Source organism: Montipora foliosa, chromosome 1, assembly GCF_036669935.1.
Source record: "Montipora foliosa isolate CH-2021 chromosome 1, ASM3666993v2, whole genome shotgun sequence".
Taxonomy (NCBI): domain Eukaryota; kingdom Metazoa; phylum Cnidaria; class Anthozoa; order Scleractinia; family Acroporidae; genus Montipora; species Montipora foliosa.
The window spans coordinates 4,724,836-4,734,835 of record NC_090869.1 but is presented as its reverse complement, the minus strand read 5'-3'; the positions used below and the strand labels follow the sequence as shown (position 1 = coordinate 4,734,835).

At 37.3% G+C, this 10,000-nt stretch overlaps 2 protein-coding genes across 8 annotated transcripts in view; both read left to right on the top strand.

The window, feature by feature from the left end:
- The window catches only part of LOC138002233 (furin-1-like), a 30,045-nt gene extending 29,939 nt beyond the window's left edge, over positions 1–106 (top strand). For all 5 annotated transcript variants that reach the window (XM_068848377.1, XM_068848413.1, XM_068848460.1 and 2 more), the window contains one exon: positions 1–106. This exon is cut by the window's left edge and continues 390 nt beyond it. The gene's annotated coding sequence lies outside the window, so the exon portion shown is untranslated.
- A 6,865-nt stretch (positions 107–6,971) lies between these two features.
- The window catches only part of LOC138002530 (adrenocorticotropic hormone receptor-like), a 30,389-nt gene continuing 27,360 nt past the window's right edge, over positions 6,972–10,000 (top strand). For all 3 annotated transcript variants that reach the window (XM_068848657.1, XM_068848616.1, XM_068848581.1), the window contains exon 1: positions 6,972–7,406. The gene's annotated coding sequence lies outside the window, so the exon portion shown is untranslated. The remainder of the gene's footprint in view (positions 7,407–10,000) is intronic.

Sequence of the window (10,000 nt, the reverse complement as noted above, 5' to 3'; positions counted from 1 at the left end):
AAAATCCTTAGAACCGAAAATTCCTACCCTTCAACGGTTTCAATTCTGTATTTAATTAAAAATATTTGAATATGAATTCATTCATGTAATGATAAACCAACAAATTTGACATTAAATTTTGCAATGTATAATATTTAGCATATTTCCTATTATTTGTACATGGGAGGTTTGCAACCAATATCTAGATGCATTGAAAAGAATGATGAAATGCTCAATTGTCGTTGAAACTAAGCAACCTCGTTTCCGCTTGATATTGCACAGTCGCACGTTCTTACGTCACACCCACAGGCAACCCACCTATTCTTTGTAATACAAAACGCCTTCAGTGGTACAGAGTCTTTCACATAGAATTTCTCGGCTGATTAGTTTTTCTAAACTACGATTGATATTGTTTCTGAAAACTACTCTGTGATAGTCGCCTGAGTTTCATCTCAGAGTGGGGTTTACAAAGTGTTGTAAGTACTGTTTTGCAGCCGGCAGCAAATGGATTGCCTTCTTAATTGGATTTCTACTGACGCGTTAAACTTAATTGATAAAAAAGTACAAAGCCTAATCCTGGATGAGGGGAAGATGTAAGTTTGGCGCTATGATTTACAAGATGTTTTCAAAAGATTTCCACCCCCTCAAGTTTGACTTGGAATTTCGTTTTCGTTGATCCTAATTTTATGTTGTCGAGGCAACTTTCAAGGGGAAATTTTGAAACACTGGTCGTTGTTTAATCGAGGGTAAGCGATAATGAGCTTTTGAACATCTGGGGTCGGTTTCTCGAAGTCTGATTAGCGCTAACCGTTGGTTTGTTTAAGAGGTTTCCAGGGTATTTAAATGGCAAATTGACTACCGTAAAGAAATTCCTCGTAAATACATACATATACGTACATACATACCTTTATTTAGTAAAGCAGGTCAAGAGGAAAAAAAGCAACTTTACAGCTGATGTGGACCTACTGTAATAAAATTAACAATACATACATATGGTAGTGATTATACTTTAGATAAAGAAGATAAATAATCGCTAAAAATAAATAAAGCATAAAATATGTATTAATAAAAATCGGCATGCTTATTATAAACTTCTGAGCTGTCTTTTTCAAAAGTGACATTCATAACAGTATGTTTTAACTGCTTCAGTCCATTTTTAAAGCCTGTTTGATTAGAAAAAGATCTTACACTATCAGACAGGGAATTCCAGGCGATTGCAGCCCTGTGTACAAAGGAATTACGACCGAGCTCAGTGTTTGGTCTATTAACTAAAATATTTAAAGATTTCCTAAGATTATAGCTCTTACAGGTCCTAACAACTAATGAATTTATTTCCTCTAAACCTAAATTATAAAAAGCCTTATGAGTAATCATTAAAATACGAAATTTATAAAAATATTCAAGAGGCATCCACCCCGCTCTTGCTAAAATATTTTCATCAGTCATGCCCTTTGGCAACTTATGAATTAGTCTAGCAGCTCTAATATGTATCCATTCTAATTCTTTAAATTTGGAGCCAGAGCCCCAAACCACAACCCCATAGAGGACACTTGGGATTACAGTCTTAAAGTACAGAGTTTCTAGCATAGATTTGGGTAAAAAACTTATACGTCTCAGCATTTTGACTTTACTATTGAATGACACACAAATTGATTTAATATGCTGAGACCAAGACAGTTTATCATTGATGGTAACCCCGAGACAAGTAGTAGAGGATATGTACTGAATAAAATCCTCACCCAACTTCAGAGGTTTCAAAAGACCAATGAAGGGATTAATGCTCAAAATCATTGCCTCAGATTTACCGTCGTGAATAATCAGTCTATTCATAAGGCACCAGGTATACACCTGGTCAAGAACCTCTTGTAAAACAAGAACGATCTCATCAACAGTGTCGCCTATTACAAAAATTCAAGTTGTTGTATCGTCCGCATACATATATAACGCCCCTCTGTTAACATGATCTGGTAAATCATTTACATAAGTTGCAAAGAGTCTGGGACCTAATAAGGACCCTTGGGGTACTCCAACTTTAACAGGTCTTAAATCCGATCTTATACCATTAACTTGAGTCCTTTGCACACGGTTGGAGAGGTAATCATTGATCCAATTCCACATACTACCCATAACTCCAATTCCTTTAAGTTTTTCAACAAGGATAGTGTGATTTACACAATCAAAAGCCTTATGGAAATCAATGAATAACACTCCAACCTTGCGACCTCCATCCAAAGCCTCTCTCCAAGCTTCAGTAAGATGTAGCAGAAGACGTTCAGTTGAATAACCTTTTCTAAAGCCCCATTGCTTATTAGTTAAAATACTATTAGATAAAATATGATCATCAAAGGACTTACATACAACCCTTTCAAGCAGTTTTCCTGGGACACTGAGCAAAGATATAGGTCTATAATTATTAGGATCCAATTTACTCCCTTTTTTAAAAAGAGCAGTAAGGATTCCCTCCACTGCTGGGGAAATCTACAACAATCCCTGCTCATTTTGAAAACCTCAAACAACCCTTGTATCACAGAATCCTGAGCTAATCTAAGATCTTTAGGTGAAACTTGATCAGGGCCCACCGACTTATTTGGTTGAAGGGATTTGAGAACATCATTCTTGATCTCATCCCATGAAATAGAAAAATTTTCAATAGTCGGAGTAACCCTATTTATAAAACAAGTAGTGTCAATGGGGACTGGGCTAGGTTCCTTGTAAGATTAATAGCAGTATCTAAAAACGACTTGTTCAATAAATCTGCTTTTTGCTCTTCATCAGTTATTATGTTGCCATCTGTGTCTTGTAATGGACCAGTTCTTGTGTTTGTGCTCTTACCAAGGATTTGGTTTGATATTTTCCAAAAATCTTTAGGAGTGGATGCATTATCTGCTAGCTTAATCCAATATTGGGCTTCAGCTTTCCTTAACATCTTTTTGACACTATTTCTTTTAATCTTGTACAGTTTCCATAGAGCATTATCATCAGGTTTTTCTTGCGCTGATTTCAAGTACTTGTATCGTTCATTCATATCCTTTCTGATCCCAATGTCAATCCATGGAAGCGATTTATTTCTAATCTTAACTTTCCTTCTTTTTATGTGAGAATCCACAATTCCTTTGAACATAGTCTCCCATAAATGAACACTGTCCTCAATTTCTTCAACAGAATTTACAATATGCCATGGGGCCTCCTCTAAGTCATTTTGTAGACTTTCAATGTCCATTGATTTATAATTCTTAACAGTGATTATCTTGGGCTTACGTTTATTCATCTTATTAGAAAATACTGCGTATGTAAGATGGTGATCAGAGATCCCCAAATCCAAAGAACTAGCTAAGATATTAGATGTGCGATGATTGGGGCTAACAATAATAAGGTCAATTAACGACTTAGACTTAGCAGTGACTCGTGTTGGTGATTCAATAAGATTTGAGTATCCAAAGCTGCCAAGTATGCTCTTCAGCCTTTTGCCAGCCTGGGATGAGTCCTGGGCTGAATGGGAATCACTTATCAAATTAGAGTTGAAATCACCAAGCAATATAACATTCTTCCTTTTAATCCAAATCCTGTTCAACAGGGCATGTAGGGAATTGAAGAAGGTAGTAGATTTAGGTGGACGATATAAACAGCCAATTAGGGTTGATTGGGAGCGAATTGTTATATTTAACAAGTTACCATATCAACTCGGTTGATAAACCCAGTTGTGTGTTTCACTTCCTCACCGAGTTCCCCTTTATCCATTTTAAACCACTGGGGTCTGCGAACGAGCATTAGGTCGGTCATTCTCGTCACCAGAGCCTCGTATCGACCCAAAGCTTTGGGCAATCTCGTCCCCTGAGTCTGCTTTTCTTTTGGTCAGCACCAAGAACACGGATTCTGGCCACTTCCAAGACTTCCTCACTTGGAAGTGGCCAGAGTGCGTGTTCTTGGTGCTGACCAAAAGAAAAGCGGACTCTAGGGACGAGGTTGGGTTCTGGGGAAACTCTATAGGAGAACATTAGCCTGTTCCAGCTGGCTCCCAGATACTCGGGAAAATGAAAACAACTGCGTGGGAAAAGGGAGTGGGGGCTTGGGCCCTCCCCTCGACCTAAGCCCCCACTCATTTTTCGCACGCATTGTCTTTTCTCTTTCCCTACCATCTGGAACAGGGTAGGAGAACATACGCCGTAGGGTTCCTATACTCAAAATTTGGCTATTTGAACCTTACGGCGCCTGCTCACTCCTCGTGCACCAATTAGAGACGGTTTTGATTGTTCTCCACTAAAACCAATGAGAAGACACTTTGTTTCAGGATTCGCCAGAGGTCTTCTCTCCCTCAGTCAAGAGAAGAACTCTGGGGTAGAGGCTGTAGGTCTGTATGTCGAGTCTTTTCAAGTGCGCATACTCACAACTGAAAACTTTCTACTTGTTGGTACGTTGGTAAGCGCTATTTGAGGCCTATGCATATAATATGCGTTCTGGCTCAACTTTATGTTATTTGCGTCATAGTCTGTCACTTGTAAATATCCAGGACTAATTGTTCAGTCCGTAAAAGTTAAGTACATGGTGCCTCTGAAAGGCTTTTAAATCAATAAACCTGGAAACACGATGCCCTGTCTATTAATCAACATTATTTTTTCAGTTTTACTGATTAACTGACAGCCAAAGCAAATCTTTTTTTTCTTTAATTTACGGGCAGGCACACGATAGATTTGTGATATCTAGGTTTTTTTTCATCTTTTACAAGTGTTTTACAGGAAGTAAGGGATTATGATCTCTTTTGTATAGAAACAGAAGCTATTGGTCCTATTGTATACTGATCTTGTTATATCTCGAGGACATTTAGATAATGAGACCCAAACCAATTTGCTTTAATGTGAAAAGTGAAGCCAGGGAGGAAAATAAGTCTTTAAAAGCATTTTAGCCTAGGCTTTTTAAAATCTGTGCAAGATTTAAAAGATGGAGGGAGAATTGATTTATTTTTGGCTTTATTATTTTATTCATTTCAGGATGTGTTAATTCTATGGTGTCTTTTGACGATTTCTTTGACGAAACTTAGCTGTTAATTTTCGATGTAGTCGCCAAGACAGAAGAATCATCATTTTACCATGAAAGGACTGAAAGCAGTGATGCCATTAACACAGTTTCAAAGTGAAAACAAAAAATCCAACACGGGTTAATGTTACGCAGTGATATAATTTCGGTTGTCCTAAATAGTGGAAAAGAAAATTTTGAACAATTTGAAGGTAAGCTTATGCAGTCTGCTCAAGTATTATCTGGATGATTCAACTTCTCTCCAGGTTTTATTTTAGCGAAGATAAGAGATATTAAAAATTTACGAAGCAAGTCCCTTCTGTAGATATCAGTTTTGATTCCGAAACGGTCAAGAGACATCAATATTCTTCCTGCTGTCGGAAATATTCCCCACTTGTGGTAATGTTATGTTTAGGGTAACATTGTACCTTCCAAAATGACGCCAAAGCGAGAAATCGATTTAACGTTCCACTCAACGCATTGAAGCCTCTTCTAGCGAAAGAAAACCTGCTCTTGACTTTTCAGAAAATCATGGAGTATTTTAATTTTAGATTAAATTTTGAGCAAACTTTTTAGACCAGTCTTCATCACATAGACGGAAGCAAGTTGATTTATACAAGTGTGTGTACCTTATAGCAATTAACGTGCATGGTATGGTAGAATGTTAGAATTTATCTCGGGGATTTTACACCCTCTAAACAAGGTCGAGATTACTTTATTAGACGTCTGAGAAGAATGGTCAAACTTCCAAAATCTGTATAGATTATTCTTATCGATTAAATAAACTATAAAAGAAGGGACTTTAAATTAAAGTAGGCAACGAAGATGGGGGTTCAATGTCCCTGAAATGCTAAATTTAAGTGCACAAGTAGTTCAACCTTCAACTTAATTAAGTTTTAATTCGAGTTTCAGGAAAGCATTATACTGGGCGATCGTTGGCAAAGATTGCGAACAAGGCAGGAACTGTTTGTCGTTTTTGTTGCCATTTTTTTTTGCGGAAAAGAATTCTTAATATATTTGGTCGGATAGATGTTCCGTGAAATAATTTTGCCGGTCAAAGTTTTGTTTGCATTGACGATAAAAATTAATTTGTAGTTGTAAACTAACTGCTTTAATTGATTGACTGCTTCAAATCATAAGGAACAATTTCATTTCCTGAATATGCCTCAAAGAAGCGTTTACTGAAATTTGCGTTTATTGTAAAAAAAAAACACTTGAATAATCTAAAGTCTCTCGCTCGGAGTCTCTGACTACCTTCAGGTAATTGCGAGTTTTCATTCCAAATGTTGCAGCCGCATTGCTGGACAAAGTCTGAAATCTGCCATGTTCAGTCGGCCGACGTCTCGATAAAGGACACAGCTTTTCACCAATTGTAATTTTGCTGAAAGGTTAATTGAAAACACAATCAGTCTCATTCGCTCAGTTAGGTTTTTTAGATGCCCATTATCTTATCTTTCTATTCAGCTTCAGTTGCTATATATGTTCTTTGAAGATATCGGTCGATTTTAGGACCATTAATTTACAGCGGTGTAACTTAAAAGGCCTTTAATTGAATCAGACCGAGTGCGAATACAAAGCGACGGTGAACGAGCGTGGACGTCAGATGATGTTTAAGTGGTGACAAGGTATTGCAGTCAAAGGAATAAACTAGAGTTTTAAAGTAATAGGAAATACTGTTTTTTGCGATAAATTTTCTGGCATTCAGTTAGGATGAACTATATCAGCAGCAAAGGAGACAAGCCGGACATTTGAGTTATAAAGTTTCTTTGTGTAGTTTGTTTAGCAGTTATTTATGTATTTGTTTCGTTTGTGCTGATTGTATGCAAAATCCACAGTATAGAAATTATACGCAAAGCCTTCATTTTATCCGGGCTTGAAAATATACATTTCAGACGGCGTTACTTCATGTTACTTCATATTTCACTAAATCGATCATCATTAGCGTTCGAAAGGAATAAAAAAGGTATGAACGGAAGTAAACGTAGACTGCATTTTCATGAAAAAAATATCTTGCAATGTCATCGCAATTTCGTAGCATTGAAAGGACATATAAATAAAAGCATTATATGTGGACAAATTAAACTTTTAGCACCAAACATCTACTTGCATATAGGCAAATCTTGGAATTAAGTGCTGTGCTAATTGTTTTCTTGTGTCAATTCTTGTTGGCAGCCTGTAAATTGATTTTTATCACTTCCATTTGCACTTTGCACGGAAACAACTGATCTCGGTTTATTGAATAATCAACGTTAGAAAATTAAACATGTTTGTATCATTTATTTGACACACGCAGCGCTGTTTTCTCAGTCTTTCGGCTCAGCTGTTGCCGCACAGCCGAGTTCAACATAATGAACACTGCTTCATATTTTAGTGGCTACCTGCGCTTCTAGTTGAAAGAACAAACGCTTTTGGTAAAGGTAAGTCTGCTAATTTTCCGTCTTTTCGTGTTCTTTTCCTTCACGGCTTTTGATACCGGCAGTTCTTGAGTGCTCGACTAAGTATTGAAGATCCGGTCCGGCGTAACACGGACCGTAACACGAAGTATTACAAGACCGTAAAGAAACTCTCGCCATGTTGAAGTTTGTTACTCTTCGAAAAAAAGTCTAAAAAAAGAGTAACCATAATAATTCCTGCTTTGTCCAGCCATTAACTGATTCGTAAGAAAGTTAAAATTAATACGCTCTCGTTTGATCAAAAGTTGGACTTTTCCGAAATACCTTTAGTGAGTTTGAAATCAGGCATAAGACCAGTTGTTGAAGACCGGGCTGGCAGGACTTCAAGTCCAATGCCAGTTTTTGGCTTATACCCTCCAAATTCCTTGTAGAAATTTTGATTAGTTTTATATGCGAGGGCCAACTGGTCCCATCATTGACAACATCGTTCGTTTCTCCTCGATCTCTGACTTTAGGGTTAAATTTTTGCCAGAAATTTTTTCTAAATGACACAAAAAATGTCTCTCAGTTTCGGATTTGTGTATACATTACCTTCGATTTGAAAAAAATGACTGAATTTATCTTTCAAACTGGGTTAGCATGAATATGGGAATGATTTTGAAACACACCCAGTCCTGATTCTAATAGATATTTTCAAACTAAAGCTATTGAGCTTGCCCATAAAAGAAAATCAAAATGCTGAGTATTCTCGTATCAATAGTTTCCGCGCTTTGCACTCCAAAAGCCAAGACGAATTTGGAGATAACAATGCATACATGTAATATCACTTGGCAAGGGGAATATTTTTTTACCATTTGAACGTAATCATATTTTCAGCTGCCCTCTTGCATTGGTTGACGTAGCCGGGTTAAGTCAGATCTAGTCTAGATTCACACGTAGAGGTTTTGGGCCATTTACAATCGCAAATTTGACGATTGTCCTCGATCTGTTATACTGTGAAAAGTGAATACGAGGGCGGCTTTGCATTACTAATTTCAAGGTGATTGGCCCAAATGGCGCTTTCCATATTATCAGCCAGTATTTTGCTTCGTTTTTTGGTTGGATTATTATACATTAACTAACTTGGTTTTGGTTTTACAGCTCAAATGTAACCCTCTTTATACTGCCTGTGTAGGTTCCGTATATGGAAATCCAAACTACCGTGAACTCGTGAACTCAGATGAAAGATAGAGTACCGAATTAATGTACACTACTTTCAACTAAAGAGACCCTTTTCTAACAAATCCTATGGATCTTGCTTCCGAGGCTAAGATGCAAAACTCAGATTTTCTATGAAACGTGCTTCAACGTGATCAAATTATTACTGTTTTAATTTTACGAAAAGCAGGTTGATTACCAGCAATAGATGGGATTGAATGTTAATCGAATTTTAACAATGTTTATTTTGAAAGACCTCGCGGAAACGCCGGAATAAGGTTGCTTTGCCAGCCTTTTTTTCTATTTCGGTAAGACTAAACATTACTTCCTCCACTAATGTAGTGATGTCACGTATAAGGGTAACTGTGCCCTTAGGGGGAAAATGAGGCAGAACTAATTGACAATTTGAACATGTAACGTTCATACTCAGAAGGTCTTCACATCAAAACAGCTCTTGAAAAAAAATGTTTTCCGTTATGAAATGTAAGCAAACACTCCTTGAAGTGATCAATGCACTAAAAAAAGAAAAATAATTTAGATTTCTGACTGCGACATAATTCATTCCCAGAGGGAATAAAATTTTAAAAAAGAACTAGACCCTCCGTGAGGGTACACTGGGTTGCCTGCGGTACGTGAACCGTTCCAGACAAATTTTTCAAGTTGGGGGGTCATTAAGACCATGTAAGGGGTCACCCAGAAGTCATACCAGCAGAGGCCCTTTGGCTCACAGGTTCTCACACGTTCGTACGACGAAACAGATCTGTCCTTGCGTAATATGTAGCTCTAACAGTGCACGATATTATTTTGGTATTGTCTATCATTGTAGTGCCATGGTAGAGGTCTTAGGTAAATAGCCTGAGAAGACATGTGGTTACTAGCAAAGTACTGAACCCAGAGAGATTGAAGAAAATAAATGGGAAGTGAGAAACATTGGCATCTGGGCTGACATGTTGATAAACTTCTTTTCACCACAAGTTCACGCGTGCCCTCTGAGCATCTGACATATACCCTTTCGTAAAACAGAAGCATTGGACCGAAAATACTATTAACGTTAACAAATGCAAATTCAGCAAGGTACAGATTTTGTTAGCTTGCTTTATGTAAAAACAAATATTGATGCAAAAGTAAATAAATATTGATACACAGTTTTTAGAAAGAGCAGATGGACGTTTCCAGGATGGTCGCTCGAGAATAACATATTTACAACATGAAAACAACATTAATTTTGAACCGTGAATATAGAATATAAACAGTTACGATCAGCGACAAACATTTTGGGAGATTTTTGCTACGTTCAATTTTGTTATTGTAAGTTTTGGCTGCACAAGTAAATCGCAAATCGAAAGTGACATCGCCGGAATTCAGCGGGCGCCGTGATTAAGTTACCGCGCCATGTTTACTTGCCAAACAGTGAAGCATCT